An 11,765-nucleotide genomic window follows, 5' to 3' on the forward strand; every position below is an offset into this window, starting at 1 on the left:
CAGCAAGGGAGGGAGAGAGAGAAAGCAGAGGAGAAAAGGAAGGTCTTCAGCTGCTTCCGGAATGTCAGGTGAGCCTGCTCAATTTTGAGAGGGGCAGGTAGGCCATTCCAGAGGGAGGCACATGCAGAGGACATGGATCTACCACCCACTCTCTGCCTGGAGAAGTGTCTGAGCCTCAGTGAGTTGAAGGTAGCTGAGCGAAGGGCTCGAGAGCAAATATATTTTGGAAGAGAGAGTTTTATGTAATGCGGGCCCCGGCCCCATAAAGCCTTGTAGACGATACAGAGGGTCTTTGACTAGATCCTTGCAGCCACCGGGAGCAAGTGAAGAGATTGCAGGGCTGGAGAGATAGGGTCCCTGACCTTGAGGGCAAGAATAGGTCTTGCAGTCCTGTTCTGGATTAGTTGCAGAGGGCAGAGAGAAGAGGAAGGCAGATTGAGAAAGAGACTGTTGCAGCAGTCCAGCCTAGAGAGAACCAGGGCTCTGGAGACACTGACTAGGAATTTGGGATAAAAACTGACAAAGGACTTATACATTTTTCTGAGAACCTGGAGAAGAAGGACCGCGCAGCCCGGGAGATTCGAGCAAGATGCGTAGGAGAGGAAATCCCTCTGGTCTCGGAGGAACGAAGAACCTGATGGTGTGGAGTGAACCTCGAGCAGCCCTGCAAGGGGCCAACCGGTACCAGGAATGAGAAGTGGGTAAACAGAGATTATGGGCAGAGTTTGCGACCCGTAAACAGAGATTATGGGCAGAGTTTGCGACCCATATACAAAATGAGGTATCTTCCTTGTGACAGTTCTTGGCGAGAGAGGGAGAGAAACTGGTCAGAACGATACGGAAGAGAAAACAGGCTCTGGGCCCGACATGTCAAAATTAGGTGTCTTCCTCCAGGCATTGCGTGGTAGGATAGTGAGCCAAGTGGACCAGACAAAAGAGAGGATCTGAGATCCCTTTTGCAGTTGTGAACTGTGCAAAGCAAGCCTGAGAAAAGTCCATAGGAAGGGAGATATTCCCCCTGGTGTTGTGAACTGCAAAGTACGCCTGAGTGCAGGCAGAGGAAAGGAGACATTCCCCCTGGTGTTGTGAACTGCAAGAAAAGCCCAAGAGAAGGCCAGGGCAAGGAAGACATTCCCCCTGCTGTTGGAACTGTGAAGTAAGCTTGAGGAAGATCAGGTGAAGGGAGGCAGTCCCCTGGCATTGTGAAAACACTGAAAGCAAGATACCTGGAGAAGGGAGGCATTCTCCAGGAACCCAATAGTGAAGAAACAACTATGGGCAACAAGGAATGCTGATGTGTGATTTGGAAATTTATCTTCTGAGTTTGAAATGAGAACCTTACTGCTTTACAACCTGGAGCTTTGTTTTGTGCCTTGGAAAGGGATGATTGAGACCTGGGGAGGAAGTCAATCCTTCAGGTAAATATCCAACCTAACAGTTGGAACTGGGGTCCATTGTCCAGTAGAAGGGAGCCAATCTTCTGCACCAAGAATATCTACTACCTATTTAGTTTAGTTATAAGTGTAAGGGACAGAAGTAGGCTTTTGAAACAGCATGGTGGACTCTTGATCTACAAGGATATTCTGACTGTATCCTTAGTGTTTTAGTTTAGTTTAGGCAGGGAAACCCCTCTCAGAGTTAGGGTGAGGTAGGTGGTCTCTTCATTGTCTAGTATAATAAAGTTTTATGCCAACACCCATGCCACCTGTGTGTCGGTCTCCTCCTTCTGCACCCTTACAGTACACTGGATTGAGGGTTAGGGAGAGGTTTCTGATAGGAAGAGGGAATGTAAGAACATGTTTTGGTGTTGTCTGGTTTTGTTATCTTGCACGTGTTTTACATCCACGCTGGTGTTCTAATAATGTGCTCTTGTATATATCCTTCATGAATCATGTTCGAATTTTTAACTCTAGGATGTTGTTGCCAAATATTTGTTGCAAGAGAGTTACCTGGTCTGACTTTCTATTTGTGAGTACTTCATTCATTATTTTCTTCACTAACACAACACTGCAATACTAATGGTTAACACTCAATTAACCATTAATAACTAGTGACCACTCTGCTATTAAAATAATGGAGAATTTGTTTGCTTAGCTTTTGTTCAGTGTCCTCTGGCTCCTCTATATATTGTTGCTATTGTCATTGTGCCTCGTTGTCACAGTTGAGTTGTTTGTTTTCCCCAGTCAAATGTCTATTAATACCACAGATCCTATATTAACCTCATTCTCACTATTTGGTATGACTAATTCTTGAAACAGTACTGTCCCTCCCAATGTGCATGCCAGAAGTGCTTCACAGATCTGAGCCTGGACTTAATTTGAATACTGCTGTCTTTTTCCACCCACAGCATATGTCAGTAGCACTTCACCCAAAACCCGAACTCAAGATTTATCATTAGTAGTCGCTGGTACTAGAGGGTGGTGCAGGTGAGTCCTGCTATTGATTCCTAGTGGGCCTAGAAGCATTCCCATGCTTCTCTGACTTTTCTCAGCTGTTGCATGTGTAGGGTGAATGACTCAAAACACAAACGATAAAAAACAATCCCAAATAGGCCAAATATTCGATGTACCGTTTGCAAGGAAAACAATGTTTTATTACATGCTGAAGTATCAGACGGTTTCGTAGAACCAAACTAACATGGAACTAGCCCCACCCACAGAGGTTACATCTTTTATAGTGGAAAAAGCAAATTAACAGAGCTATGTATAAAAAAGATTGCAACATGATCCTGCACTCCCCATTGGCTAACACCTATATACAATTCTAATGATCACTATAGTCCATTACCTTATTGGTTACACATTATCTAAACCCATTCTCCTAACAATGTGACCTACTACATCATCAGTGAAACGTGTGATTTGATTAACTACCAGGTACATTGTTACCATAATACATTTCTGTAACGCTCACCTGATTCCCACAGAGACGCTGACCCGAACTGGACTGCTACCGTTTCTTCTATCGTGAGGCACAGGGCCCGGAAGATGCTCTGGACGGGGCCTCCGAATTTGGATTGCCTGGCTTGTAGAGTAAGTTTTCTGCAGGTGGAAGAAAAGGGATTGATTACCAGCTGGGGTGGATATGTGTTCCCACCAATCTCCCGTTTCTCACTCTTCTTGACCCCCAACTTGGTTTCTGCGAGCTCTCACCTTATGTATTGTAAAGATGAGCTCTCCATCCTGCTTCAGGGGCAGGGGTGCGTAGAATCCAGTTACGTCACTGGATGGGAAATAGTTGCGGACACTGTGTCCTTCGTTTCTCCTACAGTAGCCGTAAGTATGTGTGTCTTTTCTCCACAGGAGCCGGGGCCCAGAAACCTAAAGCTGGTAAGTCTCTTGGTGAGTATTTGTTCTCCGTGCTTAGTTAGTGCTCACCATGTATTCCTCTTATGCAGGTGCTGGGATGTAGCTGGCGTCGTAGCCGCGGTGGAGGAAGGTAAGTGAAAGAAAAGCGACTGCTTACTTCTAATGATTGTCTTTTTCTGCTTACAGGTGCCGAGATGCAGCCGGCGACACAGCCGATGTCGCGCGTGATGAGGCACGTAAGTAAGTGGAAGAAATGTGGCCGCTTTAGAGCGGGCACCTCTAATGACTGTCTTTTTCTGTTTTTCAGGTGCCGAGATGCTGCCGGCGTCGTGGCCGCGGTGGATTTCAGCGAGGCCACGGATGGGTAAGGCAAGGCGGCGCGGCTGCGAGCGTTTGAGAGCGCTGCTAATCTTGTACCTTTCCTTTGCAGGATCGTCGGAGGTTGGATTGCTGAGGCCGGATTCCGGTAAGTTATTTCTAATGCTCGCCTTCTCTTTTCTTGTCTGTTTGCAGGTGTTCCGGGTACTGGCGGGCGTGTCAGGAGCCAGGATGCAGGAGCCGACTCTGTGAGCGTCCTGCTGCTGATGCAGAATAACGCGAAGCACGTGTATTCCATCAGGCGTGGTTTAAATAGCAGAGAAATGCTTCAGGTGTGTGTTCTTCCACCGGCCCCACCCAGGTAAGAAAAGAGTTCCTGAATAGAGGAAATAGTTCCTCCCAGCCCTGATGGCTGGGGACTTCAGCCAGGCTGGATTGTTCTGGGTAAGTATGCAGCATGGTCTGCCTCAGGTACGTCCACCCAAGCATTATTACACAGTTTACCAATATGAGCCCGGCGCCTATGGCGCCGGGACTGAAGTCCTTTATGAGCCTGGCGCCAAAGGCGCCAGGACACGGTCCAAAGGGCCCCTGTAGGGGTCTGCTGGGTCCGGAGATGTGGAAGAAGGGTCTGCTTCCGGGGGCGCTGGGCCAGTCCTGGCTCCTCGGGAGTAGTGCTCATGACAGCACCCCCCCTCAAGGCCCCTCCCAAAATTGTCTTCCCCGGGGGTTTTGGTTTATCCGGAAAGGTTCGGTGAAATTTCTTGATTAGACGAGGAGCATGGACGTGGTCATAGGGTTCCCATGACCTCTCTTGAGGCCCGCAACCCTTCCAGTCAATCAGGTAGAACAGCTTTGATCTGATGATCTTAGAGTCCAAAATGTTTTTAATCTCGAATTCAGGTTCCCCATTCACTTGAATTGGTTCTGGAGGTTTGGTTAGTCTGGTTCCAGATTGCATGGGTTTCAAAAACGATACGTGAAAAACAGGATGTATTCGCATATGAGCTGGCAATCCTAGTTTAACGGCCACTGGGTTTATTATGGCCGTAACTGGATATGGCCCCAGATATTTGGGATTAAAAGTGCGAGGTCCTTTGAGTGATAAGTGTTTGGTGGACAACCAGACCTGGTCCCCAATCTGTCATTGAGGGGCCTCGCTTCGGTGTTGATCTGCTCCTCTCTTGTACCTTTCTTTAGCTTGTTGTAAATGTGCAGCAGCTTCTTTGAAGGCTTTGGTAATAGCAGTGTGTAACTGATCCACGGCGGGTGTTCCAAGATCTTGGGGTGGATCGAGGTTGGAAGTTCGAGGATGAATTCCATACAAAGTGTAGAAGGGGCTTTGCCCGGTCCCAGAGTGAACAGAATTATTGTATGCATACTCAGCTATCTAAAGGATGTCCTTCCAGTTTCTCTCTGACTGTTGTAGCATGCATCGTAAATATTGTTCGAGAGTCTGGTTAGTTCTTTCAGTTTGACCATCGGTCTGGGGGTGATGGCTGGTTGAGAGTCTTACATCGATTTGAGCCAATTGACAGCAACTACGCCAAAAATGGGAAATAAACTGGCTTCCTCTATCTGAGATTAGTACCGATGGGAATCCGTGTAACCGGACAATGTTTTCAAGGAATTCTCTGGCTAGTACCGAAGCTGAGGGTAAGCCTTTTAACGGAATGAAGTGGGCCATCTTGGAAAACAAATCCACAATAACGAGAATAGTGTTGTACCCGGAGCAGGAGGGTAAGTCTGTGATAAAATCCATAGAAAAGGTGTGCCAGGGAGACGGTGGAATGTCTAATGGTTGGAGAAGACCAGCCGGTCTTTTCTTTTGACCCTTGTTTTGAGCGCACACACCACAGGACATCACAAATTCTTTTATGTCTTTTCCCCACGAAGGCCACCAGAATTGTCTTCTCACTTTCTCTTCTGTTTTGGCAATGCCAGGGTGGCCCTCTATCAATGAATCGTGATAGCAGGAGATTACTTGCCTTTGCAAATCGGCGTGTGGTAGGAAGAATCGTGCTCGGAAATAAGGCAAGTCATTGTTTAAAGTGAAATCCATTCCTTTTTGTAGCCAGTTCTGCAAGTCTGTTGGGTTCAGAAATTGTTTAACTTTTGCCTCAATGTCCTCGATGGATTGTGAAGAAATCAGGCCCAAGATCCTTTGTTCAGGAATTATTGGTACAGGCTCTGGGTTGACAATGGTGTCTCCCATTCCAATCCGGGAAAGAGCATCTGCTTTGCCATTTTTGCTGCCGGGGCGGTAAGTGATCACAAAGTCAAATTCGGCAAAGAACAGGGCCCAGCAGAGCTGTCGAGAGTTGGGAAGGGATTGTTGCATTCAGGGAAGGGTAGCAATGCGCCTTTTGAAGGTTACATTCATGTCAGCAGGGCATGGGGTTCTGTGATGCCAAGAGGCCTTGTGAATATTAGTAGCATCACAATCCTCACCCGAAGAGCGGTCCTCCAATTTGAACTGCAGGCGTTGCACTCTAAGGATCAATAAATAAGCAAAATTCAGACATAAGAGTGGTGCCCCGATCACATCATGCACTTGGGTTCCCAGAGAGATAAAGGGGAGACATGCTAGGGCTGTACCATGATTTGAGATAGGAGGAGCATGGGTGATGCAAATAAATGTATATACAAAGTCAGGGAGTTGTTTGTGCATGCCACAGTGTCTGGAATACTGAGGAGGGCCATTGTATTATCAAAGCAGAATTGACCTCGCTATTGACAATTTGATGAGGATCCGACAGAGAGGTGCACATTATGTGATGGTCGGGAATATTTTGCTTGTTAAAGAAATTGTCATGAGCACTACTCCCGAGGAGCCAGGACTGGCCCAGCGCCCCCGGAAGCAGACCCTTCTTCCACATCTCCGGACCCAGCAGACCCCTACAGGGGCCCTTTGGACCGTGTCCTGGCGCCTTTGGCGCCAGGCTCATAAAGGACTTCAGTCCCGGCGCCATAGGCGCCGGGCTCATATTGATAAACTGTGTAATAATGCTTGGGTGGATTTACCTGAGGCAGACCATGCTGCATACTTACCCAGAACAATCCAGCCTGGCTGAAGTCCCCAGCCATCAGGGCTGGGAGGAACTATTTCCTCTATTCAGGAACTCTTTTCTTACCTGGTTGGGGCCGGTGGAAGAACACACACCTGAAGCACTTCTATGCTATTTAAACCACGCCTGATGGAATACACGTGCTTCGCGTTATTCTGCATCAGCAGCAGGACGCTCACCGAGTCAGCTCCTGCATCCTGGCTCCTGACATGCCCGCCAGCACCCGGAACACCTGCAAACAGACAAGAAAAGAGAAGGCGAGCATTAGAAATTACTTACCGGAATCCAGCCTTAGCAATCCAACCTCCGACGATCCTGCAAAGGAAAGGTACAAGATTAGCAGCGCTCTGAAACGCTCGCAGCCGCGCCGCCTTGCCTTACCCATCCATGGCCTCGCCGAACTCCACCGCGGCCACGACGCCGGCAGCATCTCGGCACCTGAAAAACAGAAAAAGACAGTCATTAGAGGTGCCCGCTCTAAAGCGCCCACATTTCTTCCACTTACTTACGTGCCTCATCACGCGCGACAGTGGCTGTGTCGCCGGCAGCATCTCGGCACCTGTAAGCAGAAAAAGACAATCATTAGAAGTAAGCAGTCGCTTTTCTTTCACTTACCTTCCTCCACCGCGGCTACAACACCAGCTACATCCCAGCACCTGCATAAGAGGAATACATGGTGAGCACTAACTAAGCACAGAGAACAAATACTCACCAAGAGACTTACCAGCTTTAGGTTTCTGGGCCCCGGCTCCTGTGGAGAAAAGACACTCATACTTACGGCTACCGTAGAAGAAACGAAGGACACAGTGTCCGCAACTATTTCCCATCCAGTGATGTAACTGGATTCTACGCACCCCTGCACCTGAAGCAGGATGGAGAGCTCATCTTTACAATACCTAAGGTGAGAGCTCGCAGAAACCAAGTTGGGGGTCAAGAAGAGTGAGAAACGGGAGATTGGTGGGAACACATATCCACCCCAGCTGGTAATCAATCCCTTTTCTTCCACCTGCAGAAAACTTACTCTACAAGCCAGGCAATCCAAATTCGGAGGCCCCGTCCAGGGCATCTTCCGTGCCCTGCGCCTCACGATAGAAGAAACGGTAGCAGTCCAGTTCGGGTCAGCGTGTCTGTGGGAATCAGGTGAGCGTTACAGAACGCGAAGACTACCAATAATCTCCTACCCAGGCGCTATGGAAACTTCTGATACAGATCAACTGGCCCAGCTACTGGGGGAATTAAGGGCTGAAGTTCATGCTGCTCGCCAGGAGACGAACGCCCTCAGGAGAGAGTTAATAGTGTCAAAGGAACGAACTGACGACCTTGCCAGACAGTTATTACAGAGCCAAGCGGGGCAAACCCCTCTGCCCAATCCAGGGGGGAATTTAACCCCAGTTACTTCAACCAATCCCGTTCAAATCAACCTACCTGGAAATGTGCCACTGGCACCACCTGAACGTTTTGCTGGAGACCCTAAAAGATTTGCAGTGTTCATAAATCAATGCCGATTGCACTTTCTCTGCAGGCCCGCGGCCTTCCCGAATGACCAGACCAAGGTAGCATTTGTACTTTCGTATCTTAGCGGCATTGCCGCCAATTGGTCAATTCCACTGGTTACACAAGATGATCCAATCCTTTGGGATTTCCAAGCCTTCCAGACGAGTATGGAAAGACTTTTTGCAAGGCATTCCCAGGGGCAGGCTCTGGACAATGAACTCCTTTCCCTACGACAGGGCAACCAGGATCTCTTAGCCTACATTGCATCCTTCAATAGGTTAGTTGTGGAAACTGGATGGCCCGAGGAGAAAAGAATCTCGCTATTTCACCGAGGTCTACGCGGCGAACTCAAAGACGTCCTGGCCCAGGTCGTAAATCCACCTCAGGACTGTTCGGATTATATTGATTTGGTGGTCCAATTAGATCACAGGCTTCAAAACAGGAAGGCGGATCGATCCAGGTTTGAAACCCGAATCTTCACTAAGACTCAGAGCAACTCCAAAAGTGTCAATGGCACCGAACCTATGCAGATTGGGGTTGTAAAGGGCCTCTTAACCCAGAAAGAGCGTGACAGAAGACGGCAAATGCAACTGTGTCTCTATTGTGGGAACTCGGGACATTTCCTTCGAGACTGCCCTGTAAAACCACCTAAGAAGACCGTAGGAGCTTCCGACAAGAATTCCGAAAAGTCTGAGCCGGGAAACGACCTTGCCCGACAAGCGTAAAGGTCCGCTTGCCGAGCTTAAAAACCAGTTCTTTGACCTCGCACTTCATTATGCCAATGGTCCTCGTAAATCCGAAGCAGCCAGAAAGATTGCATGCAATTAAGGCATACATGGACAGTGGAGCTATAGGAAATTACGTGGACCGCGAGTTGGCTTCCAGGATGAACCTACCTCTTTGCCCAAAAGCTGTTAAAGATGTCATCACCACTGTGGATGGGACTGAGATCGCCTCCGGGCCGGTAACCCATACCACTACTGAAGTGACATTACTAGGCCAAGACGGGCATCGGGAGGTAATAGTGTTCGACGTGATCAAGGCTCCGCAATTTCAAATAATTCTGGGAATCCCTTGGTTGGAAAAACACAATCCTCAGATTGATTGGCGAGCAAAGACGATAACGTATCCAGAGTGTGCACAAACCTGTTATCTACGATCAGACATTGGCCTAGCGTCAGTAACGGCCGACAGTTTGCAATTACTGCTAGAGTATCGAGAGTTTCAAGATGTTTTCCAAAAGGAACAGGCTAACACCTTACCGCCCCACAGGTCATACGATTGCCAGATAGATCTACTACCCGGTGCAACTCCTCCTTGCAGCAGGATCTACGCCCTTACCGAGCCCGAGAAACTTCACCTGCGACAGTACCTGGACCAGTACTTGGCCAATGGTTTTATTCGTCCATCGAAGTCCCCTGCATCCTCGGCTCTGTTCTCCGTGCCAAAAAAAGAAGGTGACCCCAGAACCTGTGTAGACTACCACGCTCTGAATCAGATAACGGTAAAAAACAGATACCCTCTACCTCTGATCCCGGAACTCCTTGACCAGGTGAAGGATGCTTGCATATATACAAAACTAGACCTACGGGGGGCTTATCACTTGGTACGGATCAACGAAGGCGATGAATGGAAGACGGCGTTTCGCACTAAATATGGGTTATTTGAGTACCAAGTGATGCCTTTCGGACTATGTAATGCACCGGCCGCCTTCCAATATTTTATGAATGATGTCCTCAGGGAGCTCATTGACGTCTGTGTTGTCGTCTACATAGATGACATTCTTGTTTACTCCTCTTCGGAAGCAGATCACCGAAATCATGTTAGAACAGTACTTGAAAAACTTCGCCAACACAAGCTATTTGCCAAACTTGAAAAATGTGTTTTCCATGCCACTGAAGTCGAATTTCTGGGTTTTATCCTGACACCCAAAGGCGTCCACATGGACTCTCGAAAGGAGGACGCTATTCTCAAATGGCCATCACCTACTTCTGTAAAAGGCGTTCAGAGCATGTTAGGCTTTGCCAATTTTTATCGCAGATTCATTCCGGAGTTTTCACGAGTGGTACAACCCATCACGGCTCTCTTAAGAAAGAATAAACATTTTGAGTGGTCTGAAGAAGCTGAACAAGCCTTCCAAGAGCTAAAAGCCAAGTTTACTTCTGCGCCAATACTGAAGCACCCACGCCCAGATCTCCCTTATATCGTCGAAACCGCCGCATCCAGCTTAGCAATGGGAGCGGTCCTCTCACAAAGAGACCCAGAGACTAACCAATTACTTCCCGTGGCATTCTGGTCTCGAAAATTCTCGGCGCCTGAGGTTAACTACGCCATCACAGACAAGGAACTGTTAGCTATTAAATCCGCCTTTAAGGCCTGGCGTCATTATCTCCTTGGGGCCAGACACACCATCACGGTGATCACCGATCATCGGAATTTACAGTATCTGAAAACCGCCAAGGCTCAATCCTCTCGACAGCTCTGCTGGGCCCTGTTCTTTGCGAATTTGACTTTGTGATCACTTACCGCCCCGGCAGCAAAAATGGCAAAGCAGATGCTCTTTCCCGGATTGGAATGGGAGACACCATTGTCAACCCAGAGCCTGTAGCTGGACTCAATTAACTGCTACTGACACAGCATGGATGCCTGTGTCCTCTACATCATAACTTTTCTGTGGGGGAAGAAAGGGGGACTTGTTTTAGGATTAACAGGACAGATCTGCAGCACCACGTTAAGCCTGTTTCTCATACAAAAAATGCACTCTGTAACATGCTCTAAAATCCAACATGGCAGAACTCTTGCTACCTTAGCCCCCAGACTTCGCCTATACCGCAACAGTTCTCTGACTCTATCTCATATGGCTACCTATGTCAGCTACCTACTCACACATCCCATAAAACATAAAACTGCACACTACCGCTAAATATAAGATACATCACCCTATGTTTAACCTCTGCAACTGCATCATAAATACATTGTTGCTCTTTTTGTATGGCTATGTGATGTTTCTAATATGTGTCAAAGCTAACTACAACACATTCTGCTGCACCCAACGACAACTGCTAGCACTAGGCCGGCAAGCTAATATATGTTTTACAATCATCCCACTTGCAATTGCATCCCACCACATGGGACATTCAATGAGCAGGCTTTGTCCCAAGTTACTTTCATCTCCATATCATTTGAGCTCATTGGCCCTCTACATTTGGGAGGATGTGGGAGGAGGGACTCCTGGATGGATTACTTCTCTGTGATTTACTCGGCAGCAAACATTTTGTTCTGGGTGTGGCTTGGCTTATATATTCCAGCCCAACCACAAGATGGCCACAGGTACAACATGCTTGGAACTGTAGTTCCCAACTTGCTTCTTAGAAATTAATCCCTTTGTAGTTTTCCATAATTATCAATTATTGTCACCCTGCTATGGCCTGTTCCCTACCAGGGGTCATGCCATGGGCTTACCATGAAGTTGCGTATGATTGCTTTTAGAAACTTCTTTTTTTTGTTTTAGTTCCCAATATGCCGACCATTCAGATCATTGCTAACATTTTAGGCGTGAGTATAAGCTGAGGTTCAA

This window comes from Ambystoma mexicanum, chromosome 1q (assembly GCF_040938575.1).
Source record: "Ambystoma mexicanum isolate Mex_15411 chromosome 1q, UKY_AmexF1_1, whole genome shotgun sequence".
NCBI classification, from domain to species: domain Eukaryota; kingdom Metazoa; phylum Chordata; class Amphibia; order Caudata; family Ambystomatidae; genus Ambystoma; species Ambystoma mexicanum.